General features: G+C 38.2%; 2 long non-coding RNA genes across 3 annotated transcripts; both read left to right on the top strand.

The window, feature by feature from the left end:
* The first annotated feature begins 2,248 nt into the window (after window positions 1-2,248).
* On the top strand, window positions 2,249-21,450 carry LOC112721174 (uncharacterized). 2 transcript variants are annotated; one of them, XR_011868111.1, is made up of 6 exons: window positions 2,249-2,491; window positions 2,613-3,061; window positions 19,709-19,879; window positions 19,986-20,117; window positions 20,653-21,018; window positions 21,125-21,450. It is a non-coding gene; the product is annotated as an uncharacterized lncRNA (long non-coding RNA). The 2 variants fall into 2 exon arrangements; XR_011868112.1 differs by lacking the exons at window positions 2,249-2,491; window positions 2,613-3,061 and having other exon boundaries at window positions 19,746-19,879; window positions 20,814-21,018.
* Window positions 21,451-24,565: 3,115 nt separating this feature from the next.
* On the top strand, window positions 24,566-25,013 carry LOC140176507 (uncharacterized). The gene is made up of 3 exons (XR_011868110.1): window positions 24,566-24,676; window positions 24,769-24,838; window positions 24,936-25,013. It is a non-coding gene; the product is annotated as an uncharacterized lncRNA (long non-coding RNA).
* The last annotated feature ends 1,900 nt before the right edge of the window (window positions 25,014-26,913 follow it).

Below are 26,913 nucleotides of genomic sequence, written 5' to 3'. Positions count from 1 at the left end.
TTCTTACAAACGTTTTGGTTGTCACAAGTAACAAACCCAATAAAATTTATAAATCGAAGTATTCAAACCTCGGGTCGTCTTCTCAAGGAATTGCAGGGAGGTGTTCTTATTATTAGTTATAAAAAACAGTGTTTTTGGGTTTTGAAAGGTTTGAACAAGGAAAATAAATTGCAGGAATTAATAAATTAATATCTAATAAAACTCTTGGCAAGGTATGAAAATTCGGAAGTCCTATCCTATTTATCCTTATGAGAATTGAGTTTAATCCCACTTAGTTAACCTTTACTAAAGCAAGGGAAAGTCAAGTGGACTAATTAGTTAGATCCCCAAGTCCTAGCCAACTCCTAAGGAAAGACTAGAGTTAGTGGAATTCAATTCAATTAGCAAAAGTAAGAATTAACAATCACGATAAGTTTGATAACTCAAGAGCCTCCAGTTAATCAATTAAAGCCAAGAATATAAAAAGCTAAATAAGAATCATAAATCTGAAATACCTCAATTTATATCAAATAAAGAAAATCCTAACATGAATGGTTCATAAGCCAATTTGGCAGCATAAGTATTTAAATAACAGCATTAAAGTATCTGAAAGTAAAAGAGAAATATAAAGTAAAAGGAATATTGAACCTGAGAGGAAGTTGAAATAATAAGTTAAAATAATAAGAAATCCTAATTCCTTTAAGAGGAATCCTAATCCTAAAACCTAAGAGAGAGGAGAGAACTTCTCTCTCTAAAAACTACATCTAAAGTATGAAAAGTGAATGATGATCGAATCCCCTTTTGAATGGATGCATTCCCCCACTTTATAACCTCTAATCTGTGTTTTCTGGTCTTGGATCTGGGCCAAAAGGGCTTCAGAAGTCGCTGGGGGCGTTTTCTGCTGTTTCTGGTGCGTGGCATTTGTCATGCGTCCGCGTGGGTCACGCGGTCGCGTCATCTGGGAGTTTTCCTTATCACGCGTTCGCTTCGCTCACGCATACGCATCATTTGCGTTCTGCTCAAGGCACGCGTCTACGTCAGTCACGCGTCCCCGTCGCTACCTTTTCGTGCTGGGCACGCGGCCGCTTCGTCCACGCGTTCGCGTCGCTACCCTTTTCTTCAAAACTCCATTTTTGTGCTTTCCTTCCATTCAACATAGGAAACATGTTTTTGACATGTTTTTCTGAAAGCATTCAACACACAAATCACAGCATCGAATGGTAATAAAGGATGATTAATTTTAATATTTCTAAAGCATAGGAAACATGTTTTTGACATATATCCCATAATAAGGAAGGGAAAGTAAAACCATACAAATTTCATGAATAAGTGGGTGAAGGATTGAATAAATCACTTAAATTGAGCACAAAATACATCATAAAATATGGGTTTATCAGTGAGGTTTTGAGTTTGTGATTTTGATGCTTTAGAGAAAGCTCAAGCTCAAATTCTAGTGGGGTTTTAACCTATGTTCATATGGAATAAGATTAGGAAACTCTTTCCCTTATTTTCCCCTAGTTTGTGTGAAAATCATAGTATGAACAGGTGAAATTTAAAGGAAATTGTATTAAATAGAGTTGGTTGAAGCTTGGATTTGTGAGGAATTGATTGAGTCTTGGAGTGGCCGGAGAAAAAGGTTCAAGAGGTTGGGACCGCCGTCAACAAAGATACGGGTTTCAATTTTGGATAATCACTGTGTAATGCTATGTGAAATGACCTGAAATCACTCAACAAAATATATCACAGCATCGAATTTAATAAAAGTGGAATTAAATTAATCAATTTAAGCACAAAAAGGAATGTTCTCACAATTAGGTGAAATTTAGAGAGAAATCACAAAATTATGCTATTCAAGTGTATAAATGTGAGTTTATGTGATGAAATTCACTCAATTCAAGACAAAATTTACCATCAAATATGGATTCATTAGGAAACCTTAGGCTAGTTGACTTTAAGATATTGTTGGATTGATGTTGTTGATGATGATGCTTTAGAATAAATATGTGGTATTGATTGGTTATTGATTGTTGAATGAAAATGGTCGAAGGTCTTGATTGAGTGAGTTTCTAATGCTTGATATATATATATATATATATATATATATATATATATATATATATATATATATATATTACTTGTATAATGACCGTGGCTCATTAAGCCACGCGTCACTCTCACTTTCATTTGCAATAAAAAAATAAAAAAGGGTAACCTAAAGGTAAAGCAGAATGTTACTCTCTCTGTGCTGCTCATTCTCTCTCGCGTCACAGTTTCTCACTCTCTCTCTATCTCCTCCTTCCTTCATCGTCTCAGTGTCTCACTCTTTCTATGGATCTCCTTCTTCCCCATAAAAGCCAATCGCACCGTCGGCTTCAACACCATGACAGATGGATGATCTCTGGATTACATCCTCTCTCAGTTATCTGCTCTCTCTTTCTGGCCATTGCGACTCACATTCTCTCTCGCTCTTACTCCCAAACCCTACCTCTTTACCTCCATTTTGCACCTTCAGGTTTGTATGTGTCTTCAATGTTCACTAATTTCTATCTTCATTGTTCTGAAATCACCAATCCCTACGACCCCCACCTAAAACACTAACCCTAGCTACTGCAATTCGTTGTCTGAAACCACAGAGGAGGAGGACGCGGTAGAGGCAGCAGACCTCTCCGAAATCCTCAACCCACAGAGACACAACAGCTGCAGCCTTCGCTTTCACAGCTCCGTCGCCGTCCATTGCGAACAACACGACACATCGTTTTGGTTTGATTTCATCGCTGACCGCTCACGATTCTCTTTCACTCTGCTACGCCTAATCCCCTAACGCTATTCTACAAGGTTACGCTGTCTATGCATCTTACTCTTCATTTTTGTTTTATTTTTAATTTTTAAATTTATGTTTGAAATAAAAGTGTAAATCAATTTTATAGGATATGAAATTACCCTTTAGTTCTATTTCGTATTTGAATTCTGTACTTCTGTACTTAGTGTAAATCCATTGTTTTCTTTTGCATTGTTAGTGTCTAGAGAAAATGAGTTATTTGGGTGTAGGTGTTAGTCCTGGAACAGTTCCAGTGTACCATATGTAAGACCCAAAACCTTTGAAAAAGGACTATTATTAGCTAATTTCAAATTAAGTGTTTCTGCAGCTTTAATTTCAGAAATTCCTCTATTAAAGAAAATTAAAGCAAGTTTTGATTTATTGAATTTGAAATAAGTTATGATTATTATCCAATTTTATAATTGTTGGATTATTTTCTATATTTAAATTATAAATTTAGCAGTTGTGAAATAATAAGGATTTTATATGTTTTGGACTAAGTAATTAATATTTTGAATATTAGTACTGCTATTTTGGAAAATAGAGAAATTAATTATATTATTTCTAATCTTTAGATTCGGGCATTTTGTTGAAAATAATTTGTAAAAGTAGATGAGCAAATAGTGTTTTTCCATATACAATAAGTGTTGGAATTACATTGGATTTCAATTACCATATTATTCCTAATTTTATGTGAATTTACCATAATGCCCTTAACCCTAATTTTCAAATAAGGAAAACCCTAACCCGGTAACCCATTACCCGACCCGGTTCTCTCTCAACCTCACTCAATCCCCCCAAACCCAGCCGCAACACAGCAACAATAGCTGCAAAAGAAATGGAACGAAGAAAGAAAAAGGGCTAGGAGGAAACGGGGAAACGCATAGGGAAAAGCTGCGCTGTGACCACCGGCCAGCCGTCGCTGTCGTCCGGCGCTTACCCACTCACCACCGCCGCTGGAGGAGCCGTGACCAATGTGTCGCTGTCGCTGAAGCACACAGCGCCGCTGTCGCCCTCGCCGCGCCGCCGCCATCCTTGCGATCACGAAGAGGCTGACGGGAGGAACTGGCGCGCACGGGAGGGGAAGAAACCGCCTCTGCACTGCCGTCGTTCACAAGCTCAGCCACCTCGCCATTGTCGCCGCCAAGGGTTGTCGTGGCTGGTGCTGCTGCCGTCCCTGATGGGTTCCACCGTGGAGAAGGGAACGACGCAGGGGAGAGGAGGTCGCGCCGCTGCTGCCGCCGAAGGAACCCGTCCCTGCTGAGCCGCCGTTGCCACTGCTAGGGTTTGCTGCCGCCGTGCTGTTGAGAGGAGGGCCGTCCAGTCACACCGAGCATGAGAGACGGAGAGATCAGAGGCTGAGCTGGGGTTCAGCCACCATGCCCAGCCGTGCTCGCGTCGCCGGCGCCGCCTCCGTCAGAACTGCCGCCGTTAGAAAGGGGTCTCGGCCGCCGCAAGCGTCGTTGCCGGAGAAGGGAGCTGCGTCTCTGTGATTCTGACTGCCGGGAGTGGTTCTGTGACTTCCGGGAGCACCGCCGGAGCTTCTGGCTGCTTTTGCCGTCGCCGGAAAAATTCTGTCGGTAAGGGTTTCAAGTTGGCTCTCCTTTCCGTTGAGTTTCCGGGAATCTCATTGTCTCTGCATACTGTTCAGGTCACCGCTGCCGCTTGAGGTGGCTATCGGGCAGCCGCCGAACCGGTTCAGAGATCACCGCTGTTTCGGTTCAGCCGTTCCTCCTTCGGTTCGGTAAGCGTTTTAATTTGAAAGCCCTTTTGTTACTGTTCCGTTATCTCACGCTGAGGTTTGTGGCATTAATTGCTATAAGATTGAGTTTCGATTGTTGTATGTTGCGAATAGTGTTGCTTTGGTTATTGCGAAAGTGGCTGGGAGCTGAGGTTTTGGTTGCCGTCAGTTCGGGTTGAGCTGGAAAGGACTCTGTGAGACTTTTGGGTTATGGATTTGCGTTTTGAGGTAGGGGCGCTTTTCGAAAACTATGTTTTGTGTATTGGAATTATTACATATGGATACTGGTGTGAGATATTGTGTATTTGGTGATTGTATCTGCCTTATGTATTATTTGATTGACTCGAAGGACTATGGATGTTGGTTTGGCTGAATTATTGTGTGGCTTGTGAAATGTAATGTTTGAAGTTGATTCTTTAAAGATTTGAAATATGAGCTTAATCCGTTGAGGATTGGTTTGAATTGAGTCAATTATTTTGATGATGTGAAAGATAGAATACCCTTGAAATTCAGCCTGGGTTGCCTTAATTGATTTGGTTTTGATAAATGATTTATTACTGAACCGATTCTTTAAAGCTTTGGGAATGAGTTAAATCGGTTGATATTGAGTTGATTTTGAAATGGTTTTCTTGAGATATGCCACTGAGGCGACTGTTGGACTTAGCTTGCTTTTGAATTGATTTCTGGTTTTGAGCTGTTGAAAAGTAATGAGAAACGGTTTAGTTGGGACCCGAACCGGGTGGCAAAAGTCCAAGTTTTAGGGGAGGTGCTGCCGAAATTTCTATAAAATCCGAGTCTTTATTGAAATGTTGTCTGGAAAAATGACGAGTTAAAGATTTCTACTATTTTATTTGAATTATCTAGAAAAGGATGATTCATACTTTTGAAATGGATTACTAAAGAGGAAATTGTGATTTAGCCTTGCTTCTTAAGAAAGGCATTGTATCTCTTTCAGGAGAAAGATATTTAGATGAAACTTATGTTTTAAAGCTGTTTTAAATGTGACAAGTGCAATGCCTTTGAATTTGACTTGAGGGTTTCAATTAGAGGAGTTTTCAATGATTTTGAAAGAACCTGAATGTCTATTGACAAGTTTCATTTTGAAATGTTTTGGAAAGGTTTAAGTACTCTTTGAATTCTGAATTCTTGCAAGACTAAAACAATTTTGAACAGTTGAAACGTTCTATAATTTATCATGGGGGTTGAAGTTGGTTTTTGCCTAAGTAAAGGAAACGGCTTTGAAAGAAGTAAATGATTACGTGACTCGGTTTGGCTTAGACCCTATTTTATTACTCAACTCGGAAAGCCAAGGTTTTAATGATTTTAAATGAATTTGGCGAAATGAGTTATGTTATTCTCCCCTAAAGACTTGGGACTCTGCCGAGGAACTTTTGTTATAAAATCTCATTGTTGGATGGGTGATTTTGAATGTTCCCAAAATGAATCTTTAACTTTCCATGGTTTTGGAAGTTTTGGAAAGAGAATGCCGAGAGTGGCTTTGTTTTAAAAGGGAACTGATGGGCGGATATTTTATACGCTTTTTGGGGATAATTTCATATAGTTTTGAGTATGTTTTAGTTAGTTTTTAGTCTATTTTTATTAGTTTTTAGGAAAAATTCATATTTCTGGACTTTACTATGAGTTGTGTATTTTTCTGTCATTTCAGGTATTTTTCTGGCTGAAATTGAAGGAGCTGAGCAAAAATCTTATCCAGGCTGAAAAAGGACTGCTGATGCTGTTGGATTCTGACCTCCCTGCACTCAAAGTGGATTTTCTGGAGCTACAGAACTCGAAATGGCGTGCTTCCAATTGCGTTGGAAAGTAGACATCCAGGGCTTTCCCGAAATATATAATAGTTCATACTTTGCACAAGAATAGACGACGTAAACTGGCGTTCAATGCCAGTCCTCTGCCCAATTCTGGCGTCCAACGCCAGAAAAGGATCAAAAACTGGAGTTGAACGCCCAAACTGGCACAAAAACTGGCGTTCAACTCCACAAATGGCCTCTGCACGTGAATTGCTTAAGTCTCAGCCCCAGCACACACCAAGTGGGCCCCAGCACACAGAAGTGGGCCCCAGAAGTGAATTTCTGCATCATCCATCATAGTTTATCCAATTTTTGTAAACCTAGGCTACTAGTTTAGTATTTAAACAACTTTTAGAGACTTATTTTGTATCTCATGAAATTTTAGATCTAAACTTTGTATTCTCTGACGGCATGAGTCTCTAAACCCCATTGTTGGGGGTGAGGAGCTCTGCTGTGTCTCGATGAATTAATGCAAGTATTTCTGTTTTCCATTCAAACACGCTTGTTCCTATCTAAGATGTTCATTCGTGCTTAACTGTGATGAAGGTGATGATCTGTGACATTCATCACCTTCCTCAAACCACGAACGTGTGCCTGACAACCACCTCCGTTCTATATCCGATTGAGTGAGTATCTCTTAGATTCCGTAATCAGAATCTCCGTGGTATAAGCTAGAACTGATGGCGGCATTCATGAGAATCCGGAAAGTCTAAACCTTGTCTGTGGTATTCCGAGTAGGATTCAAGGATTGAATGACTGTGACGAGCTTCAAACTCCTGAAGGATGGGCGTTAGTGACAGACGCAAAAGGATAGTAAATCCTATTCCAACCGGATCGAGAACCAACCGGTGATTAGCCGTGCTGTGACAGAGCGCGTGAGCGTAGTTTTCACTGGAAGGATGGAAGGTAGCCATTGACAACGGTGATCCACCAACACACAGCTTGCCATAGGAGGACGTGCGTGTGTGAACAAGAAGACAGAGGAAAGCAGAGATTCAGAAGACAAAGCATCTCCAAAACTCCAACATATTCTCCATTACTGCATAACAAGTAACCTTTAATCCATGCTCTATTGTTTATTTGCAATTCAACTGATAAACATAATTGCCTTCCTGACTAAGATTTACAAGATAGCCATAGATTGCTTCAAACCAACAATCTCCGTGGGATTCGACCCTTACTCACATGAGGTATTACTTGGACGACCCAGTGCACTTGCTGGTTAGTGGTACGCGTTGTAAAAAGTGTAATTCACAATTCGTGCACCAAGTTTTTGGCGCCGTTGCCGGGGATTGTTCGTGTTTGAACAACTGACGGATTATTTTGTTGCTTAGATTAGGAAAATTTTCTTTTTTTGTTTAGAGTTTCTTAGTATTGTCGTGTTAAAATTTTAGAATCCTTATTTTCCTTTAAAAAAAAAATATAGTTTTCAAAAATAATTTCTCTATTAGATCCTGTGCCAAACTTTAAGTTTGGTGTTCTCTTGATTGATTTTCCTTAAAATTTTCGAAATTTTGGTTTGGTTTTCTAAAAATTTTAAGTTTGGTGTTCTTTCTTCGTATTCTTGAGTTTTCCTTGTGACTTGATCTTAAAATTTTTAAGTTTGGTGTTCCTTGGTGTTTTCCCTCCAAAATTTTCGAAAATAGGGAACATTAGATCTGAAAAAATTTTAAATCTTGTGCTATCTTATTGTTTTTCTCTCTCCTCTTTAAATTCAAAAATATCTTTTCTCTCTATTTTAAAAACGATTTTCGAAATATATTTATAAAATTCAGATTTTTTATTTCAAAATTTAAAAAAAAAAAATTTAAAATCATCATATCCTTTTCAAAACTTCCTAAACACTTTCTCTCTCCTCATTTTTTTCGAAAATCATAATTTTTGTTATTTTTATTTTTGGTTAAGTTGTCCTCTTTCTATAAAATAAAATAATTAAAAAGGTAAATCAATCCAAGTTATATCCCTTTGTCCATCATGGACATAAGTGGAAATGAACAGTCCAGGAGGACTCTGGGGTCATATTCTAACCCCTCTACTGCTTCATATGGGAGTAGCATCTGCATACCCTCCATTGGAGTTAGTAGCTTTGAGTTGAATCCTCAGCTCATTATCATGGTGCAGCAAAGTTGCCAGTATTCTGGTCTTCCACAGGAAGAACCTACAGAGTTCCTAGCACAATTTTTACAAATTGCTGACACAGTACATGATAAAGAAATAGATCAGGATGTCTACAGACTATTGCTGTTTCCATTTGCTGTAAAAGATCAAGCTAAGAGGTGGTTGAATAACCAACCTAAGGCCAGCATAAGGACATGGAAACAGCTGACAGAAAAATTCCTGAATCAATATTTCCCTCCAAAAAGGATGACACAGCTAAGGCTGGACATCCAAGGCTTTAAACAAGGAGATAATGAATCTCTTTATGATGCCTGGGAGAGATACAGAGAGATGCTACGAAAATGCCCCTCTGAAATGTTTTCAGAGTGGGTTCAGTTAGCAGACATCTTCTACTATGGGCTTGCAGAAGGAGCTCAGATGTCTCTAGATCACTCAGCTGGTGGATCTATCCATATGAGAAAGACAATTGAAGAGGCTCAAGAGCTCATTGATACAGTTGCCAGGAATCAGCATCTGTATCTAAACAGCAACCCTTCCATGAAAGAAGAGGTTAAAACAGTAACTGCTGAATTCAGTACTGTAAAACAAGCTGCTGAATTCAATCAGCAATTGGATTTTCTAACAAAGCAGCTAGCTGAATTCAAGGACAGGCTACAGGAGACAAGGATAGCTAATATACATATGGACGAACAGTTTAAGCAAACAAAGCAGCAGCTATCAAGGCAAATAGCAGAAGAATGCCAAGCAGTTCAATTAAGGAGTGGGAAAACATTAAATACCCCACCTCAAGGCATCAAAAAGTCAAGAAATGAGCAACCCACCAAAGATTCACTTGAGGATAGTAAGAGTACAGGGAAAAATAATTCTGGCGCTAAAACGCCAGAGAATTGGTGGAAGGCTGGCGCTGAACGCCCAGACCATGCCCAAAACTGGCGTTCAACACCAGAAACAAGGCAGGATTGGCGTTCAACGCCAGAAATGGGCAAGAATCTGGCGTTGAACGCCCAAATAGGGCAGAATCCAGCGCTGAACGCCCAAAATGGGCACAGTTCTGGCATTCAGACGCCAGAAGCATACAAGGAGCTGGCGTCCAGTTCCATTCTAGCTTCTGACTCTGGTACTCAATTGCCAATGAGGGATCAGACACACACAAGTGCTGATAACAACCCCTCTAAAAAGGCTTCTTTAACCACTAAGGTTGAGGAATATAAAGCCAAGATACCTTATCCTCAAAAACTCCGAAAAGAGGAGCAGGATAAGCAATTTGCTCGCTTTGCAGATTATCTAAGGACTCTTGAAATAAAGATTCCATTTGCAGAGGCACTTGAGCAAATACCTTCTTATGCCAAGTTCATGAAAGAGATCTTGAGTCATAAAAAGGAGTGGAGAGAAACAGAAAGAGTTCTCCTCACTGAAGAATGCAGTGCAGTCATTCTGAAAAGCTTTCCTGAGAAGCTTAAAGACCCTGGGAGTTTTCTGATACCATGCATATTAGAAGGTGATTGCACCAAGACAGCTTTATGCGATCTTGGGGCAAGCATCAACCTGATACCTGCATCCACTATCAGAAAGCTTGGTTTAACTGAAGAAGTTAAACCAACCCGGATATGTCTTCAACTTGCTGATGGCTCCACTAAATACCCATCAGGCGTGATTGAAGACATGATTGTCAGAGTTGGGCCATTCGCCTTTCCCACTGACTTTGTTGTACTGGAAATAGAGGAGCACAAGAGTGCTACTCTCATTCTAGGAAGACCCTTCCTAGCAACTGGACGATCCCTTATTGACGTCCAACAGGGGGAAATAACCCTGAGAGTCAATGATGATGAGTTCAAGTTGAACGCTGTCAAAGCCATGCAGCATCCAGACACATCAACACACTGCATGAAAGTTGATCTTATTGACTCCTTGGTAGAAGAGATCAACATGGCTGAGAGTCTCGAATCAGAGTTGGAAGACATCTTTAAAGATGTTCAGCCTGATTTGGAGGATTCAGAGGACATGAAAGAGCCTCTGAAATTTCTTCTAAAAGAGGAAAAACCTCCTAAACCGGAGCTCAAGCCACTACCACCATCCTTGAAATATGCATTTCTAAGAGAAGGTGATACTTTTCCAGTGATCATAAGCTCTGCTTTAAGCTCACAGGAAGAGGAAGCACTTATTCAAGTGCTAAGGACACACAAGACAGCTCTTGGGTGGTCCATAGGTGACCTTAAGGGCATAAGCCCAGCTAGATGCATGCACAAAATCCTATTGGAGGATAATGCCAAACCAGTGGTTCAACCACAGAGACGGCTAAATCCAGCCATGAAGGAAGTGGTGCAGAAAGAGGTCACCAAATTACTAGAGGCTGGGATTATTTATCCCATTTCTGATAGCCCCTGGGTGAGCCCTGTTCAAATCGTCCCAAAAAAGGGAGGCATGACAGTGATTCATAATGAAAAAAATGAACTGGTTCCTACAAGAACAGTTACAGGGTGGCGCATGTGTATTGACTACAGAAGGCTCAATACAGCCACCAAAAAGGATCATTTTCCTTTACCATTCATAGACCAGATGCTAGAAAGACTAGCAGGTCATGATTATTACTGCTTTTTGGATGGCTACTCAAGCTATAACCAGATTGCAGTAGATCCCCAGGATCAAGAGAAAACAGCATTCACATGTCCATCCGGAGTGTTTGCTTATAGAAGGATGCCATTTGGGCTATGTAATGCGCCTGCAACCTTCCAGAGATGCATGCTCTCTATTTTCTCTGACATGGTGAAAAAATTTCTGGAAGTCTTCATGGATGACTTCTCAGTATATGGAGACTCATTCAGCTCCTGTCTTGATCACCTGAAACTTGTTCTGAAAAGATGCCAAGAGACCAACCTAGTTTTAAACTGGGAAAAGTGTCACTTCATGGTGACTGAAGGAATTGTTCTTGGGCATAAAATCTCAAACAAGGGAATAGAGGTGGATCAAGCAAAAATAGAGGTAATTGAAAAATTACCACCACCTGCCAATGTTAAGGCAATCAGAAGCTTTCTGGGGCATGCAGGATTCTATAGGAGGTTTATAAAGGATTTTTCAAAAATCGCAAAACCTCTAAGCAATCTGCTAGCCGCTGACACGCCATTTGTGTTTGACACAAAGTGCCTGCAGGCGTTTGAAACGCTGAAAGCTAAGCTGGTCACAGCACCAGTCATTTCTGCACCAGACTGGACATTACCATTTGAGCTAATGTGTGATGCTAGTGATCATGCCATTGGTGCAGTATTGGGACAGAGGCATGACAAGCTTCTGCATGTCATTTATTATGCTAGTCGCGTTTTAAATGATGCCCAGAAAAATTACACAACCACAGAAAAGGAATTACATGCAGTGGTTTACGCCATTGACAAGTTCAGATCCTACTTAGTAGGATCAAAGGTGATTGTGTACACTGACCATGCTGCTCTTAAATATCTACTCACAAAGCAGGATTCAAAACCCAGGCTCATCAGATGGGTATTGCTTCTGTAAGAGTTTGATATAGAAATAAGAGACAGAAAAGGGACAGAGAACCAAGTGGCTGATCATTTGTCCCGGATAGAGCCAGTGGAAGGGACGTCCCTCCCCTTTCTTGAGATCTCTGAGACGTTCCCTGATGAGCATCTATTTGCCATTCAGGAAGCACCATGGTTTGCCGATATTGCAAACTATAAAGCTGCACGGTTCATACCCAAGGAGTACAATAGAATACAAAAGAAGAAACTAATTACTGATGCAAAGTACTACTTGTGGGATGAACCTTATCTCTTTAAGAGATGTGCAGACGGAATTATCCGTAGGTATGTGCCTAGAGAAGAAGCACAGAGGATCCTGTGGCATTGCCACGGATCTCAATATGGAGCCATTTCGGAGGTGAGCGAACAGCCACCAAGGTCCTCCAATGTGGTTTCTATTGGCCCACACTCTATAAAGATTCCCGAGAGTTTGTACGTAACTGTGACAGTTGCCAAAGAGCTGGTAATCTGCCTCATGGTTACGCCATGTCTCAACAAGGGATCTTGGAGATTGAGTTGTTTGACGTATGGGGAATTGATTTCATGGGACCTTTCCCACCATCATACTCAAACACTTATATTCTGGTGGCAGTTGACTATGTATCAAAATGGGTTGAGGCTATTGCCACACCCACCAATGATACTAAAACAGTGCTGAAGTTCCTCCAGAAACATATCTTTAGCAGGTTTGGTGTCCCTAGAGTGTTAATCAGTGATGGGGGCACTCACTTCTGCAATAAACAGCTTTACTCTGCCATGGTTCGGTATGGAATTCGCCACAAGGTGGCCACTCCATATCATCCACAAACCAATGGGCAAGCTGAAGTCTCTAATAGAGAATTAAAGAGAATCCTGGAATGGACAATAAATACCCGTAGAAAGGATTGGGCACGGAGCTTGGATGATGCTCTGTGGGCTTACAGAACAGCATTCAAGACCCCTATAGGGACCTCTCCATACCAACTCGTGTATGGTAAGGCATGTCACCTGCCCGTGGAACTGGAACATAATGCCTACTGGGCAACCAGATTCCTAAACTTTGATGCCAAATTAGCAGGAGAAAAATGATTGCTCCAGCTAAATGAGCTAGAGGAATTCAGATTCACAGCTTTCGAAAATGCCAAGCTTTATAAAGAAAAATCAAAAAAATGGCATGACAAAAAGCTGCCATCTAGAATCTTTGAACCAGGACAGAAGGTCCTGTTGTTTAACTCTAGACTCAGGCTATTCCCCGGGAAACTGAAATCCCGGTGGAGGGGACCATACGTGATTACAAGTGTGTCACCATATGGTTATGTGGAGCTTCGAGATACTGATTCTGATAAGAAGTTCATTGTCAATGGACAGAGAATCAAGCATTATCTTGAAGGCAACATCGAGCAAGAATGCTCAAGGCTGAAGCTAGATTAAAAGCTCAGCAAGGTCCAGCTAAAGACAATAAAGAAGCGCTTGCTGGGAGGCAACCCAGCCATGGGGCAACAATCCTCTAAGCATTTTGCCCTATTTTTATTTTTATTTGTTTATATAGATTTCATTGACAACAAGGTAAATAATCATTTACAGAAGACCTCGGCACACAAAACAGAGAAAAAGATCTCACTGGCAAGAAAACGCCAGTAAAAGAGCATTTTGGGCGTTCAACGCCCAAAATGGGCATCCACTGGGCGCTGAACGCCAGTAATGATAGCAGCTGGGCGTTCAACGCCAGAAAGGGGCACCCACTGGGCGTTAAACGCCAGTAATGGCAGCAGCTGGGCGTTGAACGCCCAGGAGAGCAGCAATTGGGCGCTGAACGCCCAAAACAGGCAGTGTTTGGGCGTTCAAACGCCAGGAATGCAGGGAGGAGCCAAATTCATTTTTTCCACACGTATTTCCATTTTAATTTCAAATTTTATGCTTCAATGCATAATTTTTACATGAACATGTCAAGAACCCTGATTTCTAAATTCCATAATTTCTAAAAACCCTACCACAAAATATCAAATGTATTTTAATCCATAAGCACCAGACATCTTTGCAAATTCAATCCAACTCTTTTCAAATCTTTTCTGAAAACAAATCTATCTTTTCAACTAATCCATATCCTTTTCAAATCTCCATATTATCTTTTTCAAAATTCAAATTTATCTTTTTCAAAAATCTATCATATCTTTTCAAAATTAAATTATATCTTCTATCTTATCTTTTTCAACTCAATCTTTTTATCTTATCTTTTCCAATTTTTCGAAAACCCACCCCCCCCCATCCCTTTAAATTTGGGTTCGGCCACCCCCTCCTCCATCAACAATTGCACCTAGCTCTCCTTCTATCCCTCTCCTTTCTTTTCTTTTGCTTGAGGACAAGCAAACCTCTAAGTTTGGTGTGTTTATCCGAGATCACTAAGATCATGGCTCCCAAAGGAAAACAACCCACTCCAAGAGGCAAGAAAGAGAGCGTTCCAAAACCACTTTGGAATCAAGGGAAGTTCTTATCTAAAGAACATTCAGACCATTATCTTAAAGTAATGGGTCTGAGATCAGTGATCCCGGAAGTTAGATTCGATTTGAAAGAAGATGAATATCCGGAGATCCAGGAGCAAATTCGAATCAGGAACTGGGAAGTCCTAGCTAATCCTGAAACGAAAGTAGGAAGGAACATGGTCCAGGAGTTCTATGCTAATATGTGGCAGAATGACAAGTAAAAACTATCTGGAACTGCCTTCTATGAATTTCGGACCATGGTCAGAGGGAAGATTGTTCATACCACCCCTGACAAGATCAGAGAGATCTTAAAGCTACCTCAACTAAAGGATGATCCAGACTCCTTCAACAGGAGGATGATGAGAGCAGACATTGACCTGGATAAGATTCTAGAGGACATATGTATCCCTGGAGCCAGGTGGACCACCAACACAAAGGGTGTCCCAAATCAACTCAAGAGAGAGGATCTCAAACCAGCCGCCAGAGGATGGCTGGACTTCATTGGGCGTTCTCTATTGCCCACTAGCAACCGATCTGAAGTCACAGTTAAAAGAGCAGTGATGATTCATTGCATCATGATGGGGAAGGAAGTGGAGGTTCATCAGCTGATTTCCACTGAACTCTACAAGATTGCTAACAAAAATTCAAAAGAGGCCAGGTTGGCTTATCCAAGAGTGATTTCTCTGCTCTGCAAGGACGCTGGAGTAAGGATGGGAATAACTGAATATATCCTAATTGAAAAGTCAATCACCAAAGCATCAATGGAGAGACAACAAGCACAGGAGGATCCCATCAAGAAGAGAGCACAGGAATTCCTCCCAGAGATCCCTCAAGCTGAATACTAGGAGTACCTTGAGACGTCCGTCACCAAGATACGGGAAGCTATGGAGCAAATAATAAAAGAACAGAAGGAACACAGTCAAATGCTGACCTATATGTTTAAAGAACAAGAGGAGCAGGGGCGTGACTTAAGGGAACTGAAGCGCCAAAAGTCTTCTCTTGTAGGACCAAGCACCAAGGATCAGAGGAACCCCCGTGCCCCCAGAATAAAGGTTGTTAATTTCCAATTTCTGCCTTAACTCTGTGACAGTGTCCTTATAAAAGTTTACCTTAGAAGTCATATAGTAGTAATTAGTATCTATTTTGATTTTATCTCCAATTAAGATATAGTTTATTTTTCTCATCATCAGCAAACATGAATAAAGTAGTAGATCTTTTGAATAAGAGGCAATAAAATTTCGAGTTTTAATAAGAGAAATTCTAATTAGTTAAATATGGTGGCAATGCTTTCTGTCTTCTGAATGAATGCTTGAACAGTGCATATGTCTTTTGAATTTGTTGTTTAAGACTGTTAAATATGTTGGCTCTTGAAAGAATGATGAACATGAGACATGTTATTGATAATCTGAAAAATCATAAAAATGATTCTTGAAGCAAGAAAAAGCAGCAAAGAACAAAGCTTGCAGAAAAAAAAAAAGAGAAAAAAAAAATAGAAAGAAAAAGCAAGCAGAAAAAGCCAATAACCCTTAAAACCAAAAGGCAAGGGCAAATGGAAAGGATCCCAAGGCTTTGAGCATCAGTGGATAGGAGGGCCTAAAGGACTAAAATCCTGGTCTAAGCGGCTAAACCAAGCTGTCCCTAACCATGTGCTTGTGGCGTGAAGGTGTCAAGTAAAAACTTGAGACTGAGCGGTTAAAGTCAAGGACCAAAGCAAAAAGAAGAGTGTGCTTAAGAACTCTGGACACCTCTAATTGGGGACTTTAGCAAAGCTGAGTCACAATCTGAAAAGGTTCACCCAGTTATGTGTCTGTGGCATTTATGTATCCGGTGGTAATACTGGAAAACAAAGTGCTTAGGGCCACGGCCAAGACTCGTAAAGAAGCTGTGTTCAAGAATCATCACACTGAACTAAGAGAATCAATAACACTATCTGAATTCTGAGTTCCCATAGATGCCAATCACTCTGAGCTTCAATGGATAAAGTGAGATGCCAAAACTGTTCAGAAGCAAAAAGCTACTAGTCCCGCTCATCTAATTAGAATCTGAGCTTCAATCAAAAACTCTGAGATATTATTGCTTCTCAACCTATTAGTCTTCTATTTTATTTGTCTAGTTGCTTGAGGACAAGCAACAGTTAAAGTTTGGTGTTGTGATGGGCGGATATTTTATACACTTTTTGGGGATAATTTCATATAGTTTTGAGTATGTTTTAGTTAGTTTTTAGTCTATTTTTATTAGTTTTTAGGAAAAATTCATATTTCTGGACTTTACTATGATTTGTGTGTTTTTCTGTCATTTCAGGTATTTTTCTGGCTGAAATTGAAGGAGCTGGGCAAAAATCTGATTCAGGCTGAAAAAGGACTGCTGATGCTGTTGGATTCTGACCTCCCTGCACTCAAAGTGGATTTTCTGGAGCTACAGAACTTGAAATGGCGTGCTTCCAATTGCGTTGGAAATTAGACATCCAGGGCTTTCCAGCAATATATAATAGTTCATACTTTGCACAAGAATAGACGACGTAAACTGGCATTCAACGCCAGTCCTCTGCCCAATTCTGGCGTCCAGCGCTAGAAAAGGATAAAAAACTGGAGTTGAACGTCCAAACTGGCACAAAAACTGGCGTTCAACTCCACAAATGGCCTCTGCACGTGAATTGCTTAAGTCTCAGCCCCAGCACACACCAAGTGGGCCCCAGCACACAGAAGTGGGCCCCAGAAGTGAATTTCTGCATCATCCATCATAGTTTATCCAATTTTTGTAAACCTAGGCTACTAGTTTAGTATTTAAACAACTTTTAGAGACTTATTTTGTATCTCATGACATTTTAGATCTAAACTTTGTATTCTCTGACGGCATGAGTCTCTAAACCCCATTGTTGGGGGTGAGGAGCTCTGCTGTGTCTCGATGAATTAATGCAAGTATTTCTGTTTTCCATTCAAACACGCTTGTTCCTATCTAAGATGTTCATTCGCGCTTAACTGTGATGAAGGTGATGATCTGTGACATTCATCACCTTCCTCAAACCACGAACGTGTTCCTGACAACCACCTCCGTTCTATATCCGATTGAGTGAGTATCTCTTAGATTCCGTAATCAGAATCTCCGTGGTATAAGCTAGAACTGATGGCGGCATTCATGAGAATCCAGAAAGTCTAAACCTTGTCTGTGGTATTCCGAGTAGGATTCAAGGATTGAATGACTGTGACGAGCTTCAAACTCCTGAAGGATGGGCGTTAGTGACAGACGCAAAAGGATAGTAAATCCTATTCCAACCGGATCGAGAACCAACCGGTGATTAGCCGTGCTATGACAGAGCGCGTGAGCGTAGTTTTCACTGGAAGGATGGAAGGTAGCCATTGACAACGGTGATCCACCAACACACAGCTTGCCATAGGAGGACGTGCGTGTGTGAACAAGAAGACAGAGGAAAGCAGAGATTCAGAAGACAAAGCATCTCCAAAACTCCAACATATTCTCCATTACTGCATAACAAGTAACCTTTAATCCATGCTCTATTGTTTATTTGCAATTCAACTGATAAACATAATTGCCTTCCTGACTAAGATTTACAAGATAGCCATAGATTGCTTCAAACCAACAATCTCCGTGGGATTCGACCCTTACTCACGTGAGGTATTACTTGGACGACCCAGTGCACTTGCTGGTTAGTGGTACGCGTTGTGAAAAGTGGAATTCACAATTCGTGCACCAGGAACTCACTTTGAGTAGATTTGGCTTATGAGCCTGAGATGATTTGAGAAACGAGATTTCTAAAGCCAAGGCTGAAAAGAGTTGAAACTTGATTTCAAAGTGAAACGATTTGAGAAAAAGTGATTTGTGGCTTAAATGCCGATTTTATGAATTTGATGATGTTGAATGGTGGAGGTGCCATTTTGTAATGAGCCGGAATGGCTGTGTATAATATTGATTTATGGTGGATTGCCGAATGAGTTATGGGCCGTATGGCTGATTATGAATTATGAATTTAAGCCGGATGGCTGAGATGGATGTTGATCCATGGTTGGGACTGAATGAATATATGCTTGAGATACCTGGGTAGTAGCAAGGGTTGTGGCTCGTCCCACTTGCTCCAGGTTAGAGACTGTGACGCCTGGGTAGTAGCGGTAGTAGTGGTGATTCCACTCGCTCCAGGTTGAGCTTTTAAACACCCGCCTGGGTAGTAGCCGCAGTAGTGGTTATTCCACTGGCTCTGGGTTGAGCGGGCAGTAGCAAGGGGGTTGTAGCTCAAACCTACTTGCTCCGCGATGGGTGTTTCTGTCCATGGTTAGCTACCAGGACGTGTCGGGCTGGCTATATAACCGACAGATGATATCATCAGCCATTAGGGACAGGCATGCATCATATGCATTTGTGTGACATTGTTTGGGTGTGCATATTATACTTGGTTTGCCTATGTGATTAATTGCTAACTGATCTACTTGCAATAACTGTTTGTTTGTGCTTGCCTCTTCCTATCTGTGTTTGCATCTGGGACTCTGTTGGACTGTGGTGATTGGTTGATGGTTGGATTGTTTGGGCCTAGAGCCGTGGTTGGAATGAGTTGAACCGATGGTTGATTTCGGTTGTGTTTCTGGTTTGGAATAAAATACGAAAGGCTATTTTGGTTCAGTATAGATAAACCGTTTTGAAAGGCTTTTTGAGTTTTTGAGAATTGAACTGTTCCTCTTTCAGAAAAGATTTCCGATTCCTCTTTTATTGTAAATCGTTGTTTTTAAAAAGAGGCATAAGACGGTTATTAATCACTGGTACGGTTTATCTTCATGTATCCTATTACAGTAATTCCCAAAAACCCTCTACTGAGAACCCTTTCGAGGATGATGTTCTCACCCCGCTACATTTTTCCCCTTTCAGGATATGGGCGCAGAAGTTACGAAGAGTTTATTTAGTTGTTGTTGAGATGCTCTGTATTGTTTTAGTTATGGTCTATTGTACCCTCGCCTTTATCTTGATATTTTCTGTAAGAGGGATAGGAACTGTATTGGATAATAGTTGTAATATCATTTATGTATATATATATACATATATGTACGCTTTATGAGTTGTTGTAAGTGTATTGTATGTATGGATGTACGTTGTATAGCAAAAGTATCTTTTGGAATCGGTATTGCGGTTTAAAGTTTTAAAACAGGCTCATATTTTAGTATTAAATAGTATAAGTGTCGTCGTAATGTCCGAGCTATCAGAGTCGCGCAGCCGGAAGTGTGAGCTTTGGTAGTTAGGGTGTTACACCATAGCACAAACCTGAAATTATTGGATAAGAGGATCAAGATAGCTGATTTGGTGTTAAGGTTTATGATTCTTGGTCTTAGAGTTGTTGCAGCTGTTCTTATTGGAACTGATTCACAAGTGAAGGTGTTTTTCTCCTTTGAGAAGAAAGCTAAATTCACTGATGTTAAGGCTTTGGTGTAAGTATCTATTAATCTATGTTCTATGTTAATTTCTAGCAATAAAAGTGTTGCATGTTTTGTTGTCCTAATTCATTAGTTTTTGATAGATTAAAAAATATTGCAGATTCTTGGTAGTTGCTAATGGTTTGGCTGCTGGATACTCTTTTATTCAAGGACTCTGTTGTGTTGTGTGTTTGGTTAGGGGAAGTGTTCTCTTCAACAAGCCTTTAGCTTGAGCCATTTTCTCCGCTGATCAGTACCCTTTTATATTTGAAAGATCACATCCTACTTTTTTTGTCGTCTTATATATTGTGGTCAAAACACAAGATTATCAAGATTCTTGCATCAACATCTTACTTTTTCCTCAAGCATTTTGTTGCCATATTGATTAATATCACTTATTTTTTTATAAATTCATGCAAACACATAATAAAAAAGTAATTTGTCATTATGTCCATAGTGATATAACATGAGTGACAATATATATTTTTTTATTTTATAATTTTAAGTTTTCTAGGTTCCACAAGTTTAGGTAAATTTTCAAGTTTGATAGGCTTAATTTAAAAAAGAAGTTTTATTTGTTTGTTCTCACACCAACTTGGTTCTATGAAATGAAGTAATGAACACATGTGAAATTAACTAGGCAAAACTGTCACACCAACTTAATTAATTAGTATTGCTTGTGATGTTCTATCATTGGGTTTTAAGGGTTAACGTATTTCATTGATATTTAATTTGATTGTATGGTAATTAGCTATATTTAGGTACTTAATTACTTTGGTTAGATAAAGATAACTCTTTATTTACTTCACTTCCTAATTGATTAATTTTTCTTTGGAAATTAAAGAAACATACCTTTGTTGTACATAGTTGCATACTTCTTTTAGCTTTGTGTATATTTGTTTTTTTTTGCATTATTAGTGTCTAGAGAAAATTAGTTATTTGGGTGTAGGTGTTAGTCTTGGAACAGTTCCAGTATACCATAGCACAAACCTGAAATTGTTGGATAAGAGGATCAAGATAGCTGATTTGGTGTTAAAGTTTATGATTCTTGGTCTTGGAGTTGTTGCAGCTGTTCTTATTAGAACTGATTCACAAGTGAAGGTGTTTTTCTCCTTTGAGAAGAAAGCTAAATTCACTGATGTTAAGGCTTTGATGTAAGTATCTATTAATCTATGTTCTATGTTAATTTCTAGCAATAAAAGTGTTGCATGTTTTGTTGTCCTAATTCATTAGTTTTTGATGGATTAAAAAACTTTGCAGATTCTTGGTTGTTGCTAATGGTTTGGCTGCTGGATACTCTTTTATTCAAGGATTCCGTTGTGTTGTGAGTTTGGTTAGGGGAAGTATTCTCTTCAACAAGCCTTTAGCTTGGGCCATTTTCTCTGCAGATCAGTACCCCTTTATATTTGAAAGATCACATCCTACTTTTTTTTTGTCTTATACATTGTGGTCAAAACACAAGATTATCAAGATTCTTGCATCAACATCTTGCTTTTTCCTCAAGCATTTTGTTGCCATGTTGATTAATATCACGTATTTTTTTATAAATTCATGCAAAGACGTAATAAAAAAGTAATTTGTCATTATGTCCATAGTGATATAACATGAGTGATAATATATATTTTTTTATTTTATAATTTTAAGTTTTCTAGGTTCCACAAGTTTAGGTAAATTTTCAAATTTGATAGGCTTAATTTAAAAAAGAAGTTTTATTTGTTTGTTCTCACACCAACTTGGTTCTATGAAATGAGGTGATAAATTTTGAATTAACTTTAACTGTTTATGTGATATCTTCAGATTTGTATTATTGCCATTACCTGAGAAAAAAAATAAACTTATGTCATGACAGATTTGTATCATTATCTTGTGTATAATTGACTTCAGCTTTGCTTTGCTTAAGGATTTTATCTTAAAAATAAAAATACCTTACTGCTTGGTTTGAAAAAAAGTGGAGAATTATAATTTTTAAATGTTAACTGACTTGATGAGCATTTTTGGATTAAGTTTACTGTTTTTCCCTATGTGATGTGTTAAACGTTTAATTTTTGGTTGGTGTCATTGTGCTTTTTTTTTTTGTCTTACAGGTGCGTTTTCACTTTCTTCTAAATCTATATGAATTTCCTCTTGTTTTAGCTCCAATGCTTTTGGCATATGGTTATGCTTATTGATCTCTTGCTGTCTTTTTGAAGTTGGCATTTCATTGATGGGTTATTGTCTTATTTATTTTAATTTTTCTAATAGTGATTTTATATCCTTTAAATTTGAGAGTATTACTATTATATTTTTCAAAATGTGTTTTTGGCATGTTTTAAAATCTTGATTTAAATTTTTACATAACTTCTTTAGAACTTATATTTTCAATAAATTATTGACAAAGATTTAGCAGTTCTTATTTTTTTGGAGGCTATCTTGTGTATAATTGACTTTAGCTTTGGTTTTCTTAAGAATTTTTTTCTTAAAAATAAAAATATATTACTGCTTGGGTTAAAAAAAAGAAAGTTTTTTTTTTTAAATTCTGAACTCATTTGATGAGATGTTTTGGATTAACTTTACTGTTTTGTCATCTATAAGGTGTTAAATTTTGGATTAACTTTAATTGTTTATGTGATCTCTTCAGATTTCTATTGTTATCATAACTTGAGAAAAAAATAAACTGATGTCATGATAAATCTGTATCATTATCTTTTGATATATGATTATGCTTATTGATCTGTTGTGTTTTCTTAGAATTTTATTTGATGTGTTTTGAGTAAATACACATGAACTAACTGTTTTTTGTTTTTTTCCCCTTTTATATTGGGGTCTAATCACGCTGGTCCCAGAGTGCCTCTCTTGCTCTCGCTCTCTAATACTAGATTAGCGGTATTTGACGTCAAATCAAATTGGCCACCGAAAGTTCGTGGATGCTCGATAGGGAGGTTCAGCTCTCGAAGTCCAAGATCTGGTAGTTATTCTTGGTTTACACAGACATTTTGTTTTAAGAGCCAAATTAATTGTACCTCCGACTTCCCTTTTAGGTTTGTGGTACTCTAACCTCTTGCAATCCCTAGCTCTACTGCTTTCTTTCTTGCAATCCATTTTGTTTCAGTCTTCTTCCTGTCTTTCTAACATTGACATTTTATTGATGGAGTATTGTATTATGTATTTTAAATTTTTCTATTATTAGTTTTATATTCTTTTAATTTGAGTGACTTTACTATTATATTTTTCAAGATGTGTTTTTCAGCATGTTTTAAAATTTTGGTTTTAATTTTCACATAACTTCTGTAAAACATATATTTTGAATAATTATTGACTGATATTTATTAACTCTTGATTCTTTTGGAGACATGGTTCAGTATCTCCTTTTTCAATATCTCTTTTATATTCTTTTATGAAATATACAATTTTTAGTGTTTCTCTTTTTTCTTTCTCGATTTCACGCCTTGAGCTACTAGGATTTTGTATGCTTTCATTAATATTAAAATTGCAAGATAAATTAGGCTTTAAGATATGACAAATGTTATTAGTTTTATCAATTCTTGTGTACAATTGACTTTAGCTTTGTTTTGGTTAAGGATTTTGTCTTTAGAATAAAAATATTTTGCTGCTTGGTTTGAAAAAATGAAGAATAATTTTTTCGGATTCTGAACTGACTTGATGAATTTTTTTGGATTAAATTTGCTGTTTTTCATCTGTAATATGTTAAATGTGTATTTTTTTTTGTTGGGTCATCGTTATTATCCATCTGTTTTATAGGTGCCTTTTCATTTTCTTCTAAATCTTCATCAATTTACTGTTATTTTAGTTGTAGTCTTTTGGTAGATGGTTATGTTTATTGATAAAATGTGTTTTGTTTTTATTTCTGTTTGTATTATTACCTTTTAGCCATAAATAGTTTTGGTTGGAAACACTACTAGAAAATTAGTTATTACTGACGGATATTTCCGACGGATTTTATCCCACGAAAATACAGAGGGAATTTCAGAGGGATTTTTTTGTCGGAAAACAAAAAAAATGGATTAGCATAAATTACAAACGAAAAAGAGAATCCGTCTATAATTATGTCGGAAAAATTAATTTTTTTTCGTGAAAAATAGTTACAGATGAAAAATCCGTCTGTAATTAAATAGACAAAACGCTACGTTTTATTAAATTATTACAGACAGATTTTCTGTCTGTAATTTAAATTATTCTGTCGAAATAGGTGAAAATAAGGGTATGAAAATCACGTTCTCCTCGACGGCGTCTTCATTTTACAAAACACCCTATCCTTCATCGACGCTGCATCTCACCGATTCGCTCCTAATCCTTCATCATCCGCGCCTTTCGCTCCTTCACCGCCGTTCCCGAAGCTCCATCACACCCCTTCCCCAATCTCTCTCTTTCAGTTTCGATGCCGATGAATTTCGCTACCTTCTCCATGCCGTTTTCTGTCGCTGCTCGCTAAAGCTTGTCAGTGTCGTCGCCGCCGCTTCTACTTCTTCTTCTCGTCGCCGTTGGTTTAGGTAGGTTCCATCGTTTCTTCAGATTACATTAATTTTCTTGCAATTTTATCTGTTCTGTTCTCAAAACAAATTTAGGGTTTTATTACAGTGACAGATATGGCAAGATTTCTGTGAACGAACTCCCTTCATTCTTCTCTTCTTTGTTTCTTCCCTATGATTGTGTAACCCTTTCTAGTCTCTGCCATTTTTTTTCTATTGAATTGAAATTTTAGATTGAACTAACCTGTGTATTAATCCTTGGTTTATATATTCCAGTGATTTGGTTGTAGCTTCTCCTGTGGAGGATTACTTTTTATACATTGATGATCTGAAAAATCCTGATAAGGTTAGAATTTTGTTCAAATTACTTTTCTACTTTATCTCCAAAGAAAGAAACTCTTTTGACTCAATTTCTTTCCTCGTCATTGTTAATGGTAGGAAGAAGCTGAGAAAATTACACAACCAAATTTAGATGCTCTTGGTGAAGACTATTCTGTTTGTTGCCAAGGTAATGAATGAATCACAGTTAGTGTTAGCCTACTGGTTATTGAAATTATGTAGTTTTATTTGTAATTATACCTGAATCCTTTTAAATTTTACTGTAGGAACTGCTTTTTTTCCTTTGCAAAGCTGCATGAACCATTCCTGTAGTCCTAATGCCAAAGCCTTCAAGAGAGACGAGGTACATTTCGAATTGAGTCAATCGGTACCTGGTTTAATTTGATTCTGCAAAGATATGACTATCTTTGTAGTCCTAATCTTTTTGTATGCAGGATAGAGATGGCCAAGCAACCATAATCGCAGTAAGGCCGATTCGAAAAGGAGAAGAGGTTGGTTTGTAACTTTTTACCATTATCTACAATTTACCAAGAATTCTTCCAAACTAAATGATTTTACTAAGGAATTTGGTTTTACAGCGCATAAGGAATCTTGTGATTTTTTCACCAATGTGCCACCTTTTTCAAAACTTATCGCCAAAATATCACTCTTTTGAAACTAATCACTCAAGTGTCACCCTGAATATTACTATAAACAATCATAATTAAAAATGAAATAGCAAATCAGTTGTGACTCTAGTAAAAAGATGGCATCTAAGTAATTAGTTACAAAAAGATGACATTTTGATAATAAGGTCCGAAAAAGGTGAGACTTTGGTAAAAAGGCCAAATCTCACCATACTATATAATATTTCCAAATATATAGATAACTATTAACATTTAGGATTTTGAATTAGATAGCAACAGGTTTCAGCATGTATGTTGACTGGAGAATGGCTTTGGTAGCTTGGGCTGTGATGCCTTGCCACTTCATAGACAGTCTCATTCAAGCAAAGTCTGCCAAAGGCTTTTCAGGTGACTATGCTGCTTCCCATTTTGAGCTTGTTGCTCTTGCATCTGAGTCTTCCGCCAATATAAGGACTATAGCGTCATTTTTCCATGAAGAACATGTAATCATGGATATTTGACTTTCTTTCCTGCTTACATCATCATTACTATTCATCTAGGAATTGTTTTGAAAATGGCTCGCTTAATTAAGGATGGTTCTTTAAGAGAGCAGAAGTCTAGTGCAGAACCTGTCAGCAAGGCTCCTTCTAAGATCTTTAATTGTTTTGAAAAGGATTTTTATGATATATTCATATGCAGCTGTTGCTATAATCTTGTTATTTTAGCTAGAATTTTCTTTCCCATTTTTCTTATTTATTTCGATTTCTTCATAGGCTGTCCATTTTGGTTTTAAATTGGCTATTTTCTTTTTCTATATATTTCAAGGGGATGGGATCAGTTTGAAAGAAATGAGGCCTTGTTTGGTGTAAAAAGCACATTCAATGAGGAACTATATACAACAAAGCTTGAAAAAGGGCCTCGAACAAGAGAACTAGAAAAATAAGCCTTAAGAATAGCAAGAGAAATTGAGGGTGAGGAAACCCAAGATCTGCATCTTGTGGAGGTTAGTGTTGTTTCAACTGTTAGGTTCTTTTTCCTATTTGAGTTTTTATATACTGTTTAATATATGTATCCCAAAAAGACCTGTTAGTCTATTTAAATCCTCAAACCAGACGGATTTTGTCAACAGGAAAGAGGACTTCACTTTCATGAAAACTTTGATATTGATGAAGAAACTAGATTCTCTTCAGTCGCTAGGGGTAAAGGTGTTGATGATAGCGGATATGATGAAAATGAGGACATACTGTCTGATTCACTCATCTGAAACCATCTCTATTATTCTTTTCATTTGTTTCATCTCTATTCTTCTTTTTATTTTGATTGAAATAGAATTGAATATTAAACTAATAGTGCTCATTATATGCCCTCGTAGCGTTGAGTGTTATATTCAACCTTGCATCTCACCACTCTCCTACCATTAGTAACAAGGATACCCTCATCTTCGGTGCAAACTCTACATGCCAGGCTTACACAAAGACTCCGAATTTATCCTCATGGAACTGCATGCAGTGTTTGCAAGCAGAATGTGCATTTTTTAGCAGCAGTAGTGGTGAAGTAAGTTCTACTAGCTTCTTGTTTTGTTTCATATAATAATATCAAAATTCTTTCTTCACCATTTAATGATGCACAAGTACTATAT

The sequence above is a fragment of the Arachis hypogaea genome, chromosome 11 (genome assembly GCF_003086295.3).
Source record: "Arachis hypogaea cultivar Tifrunner chromosome 11, arahy.Tifrunner.gnm2.J5K5, whole genome shotgun sequence".
Lineage (NCBI taxonomy): Eukaryota > Viridiplantae > Streptophyta > Magnoliopsida > Fabales > Fabaceae > Arachis > Arachis hypogaea.
The sequence above is the reverse complement of the archived record's forward strand: the minus strand, read 5'-3'. Positions and strand labels throughout refer to the sequence as shown.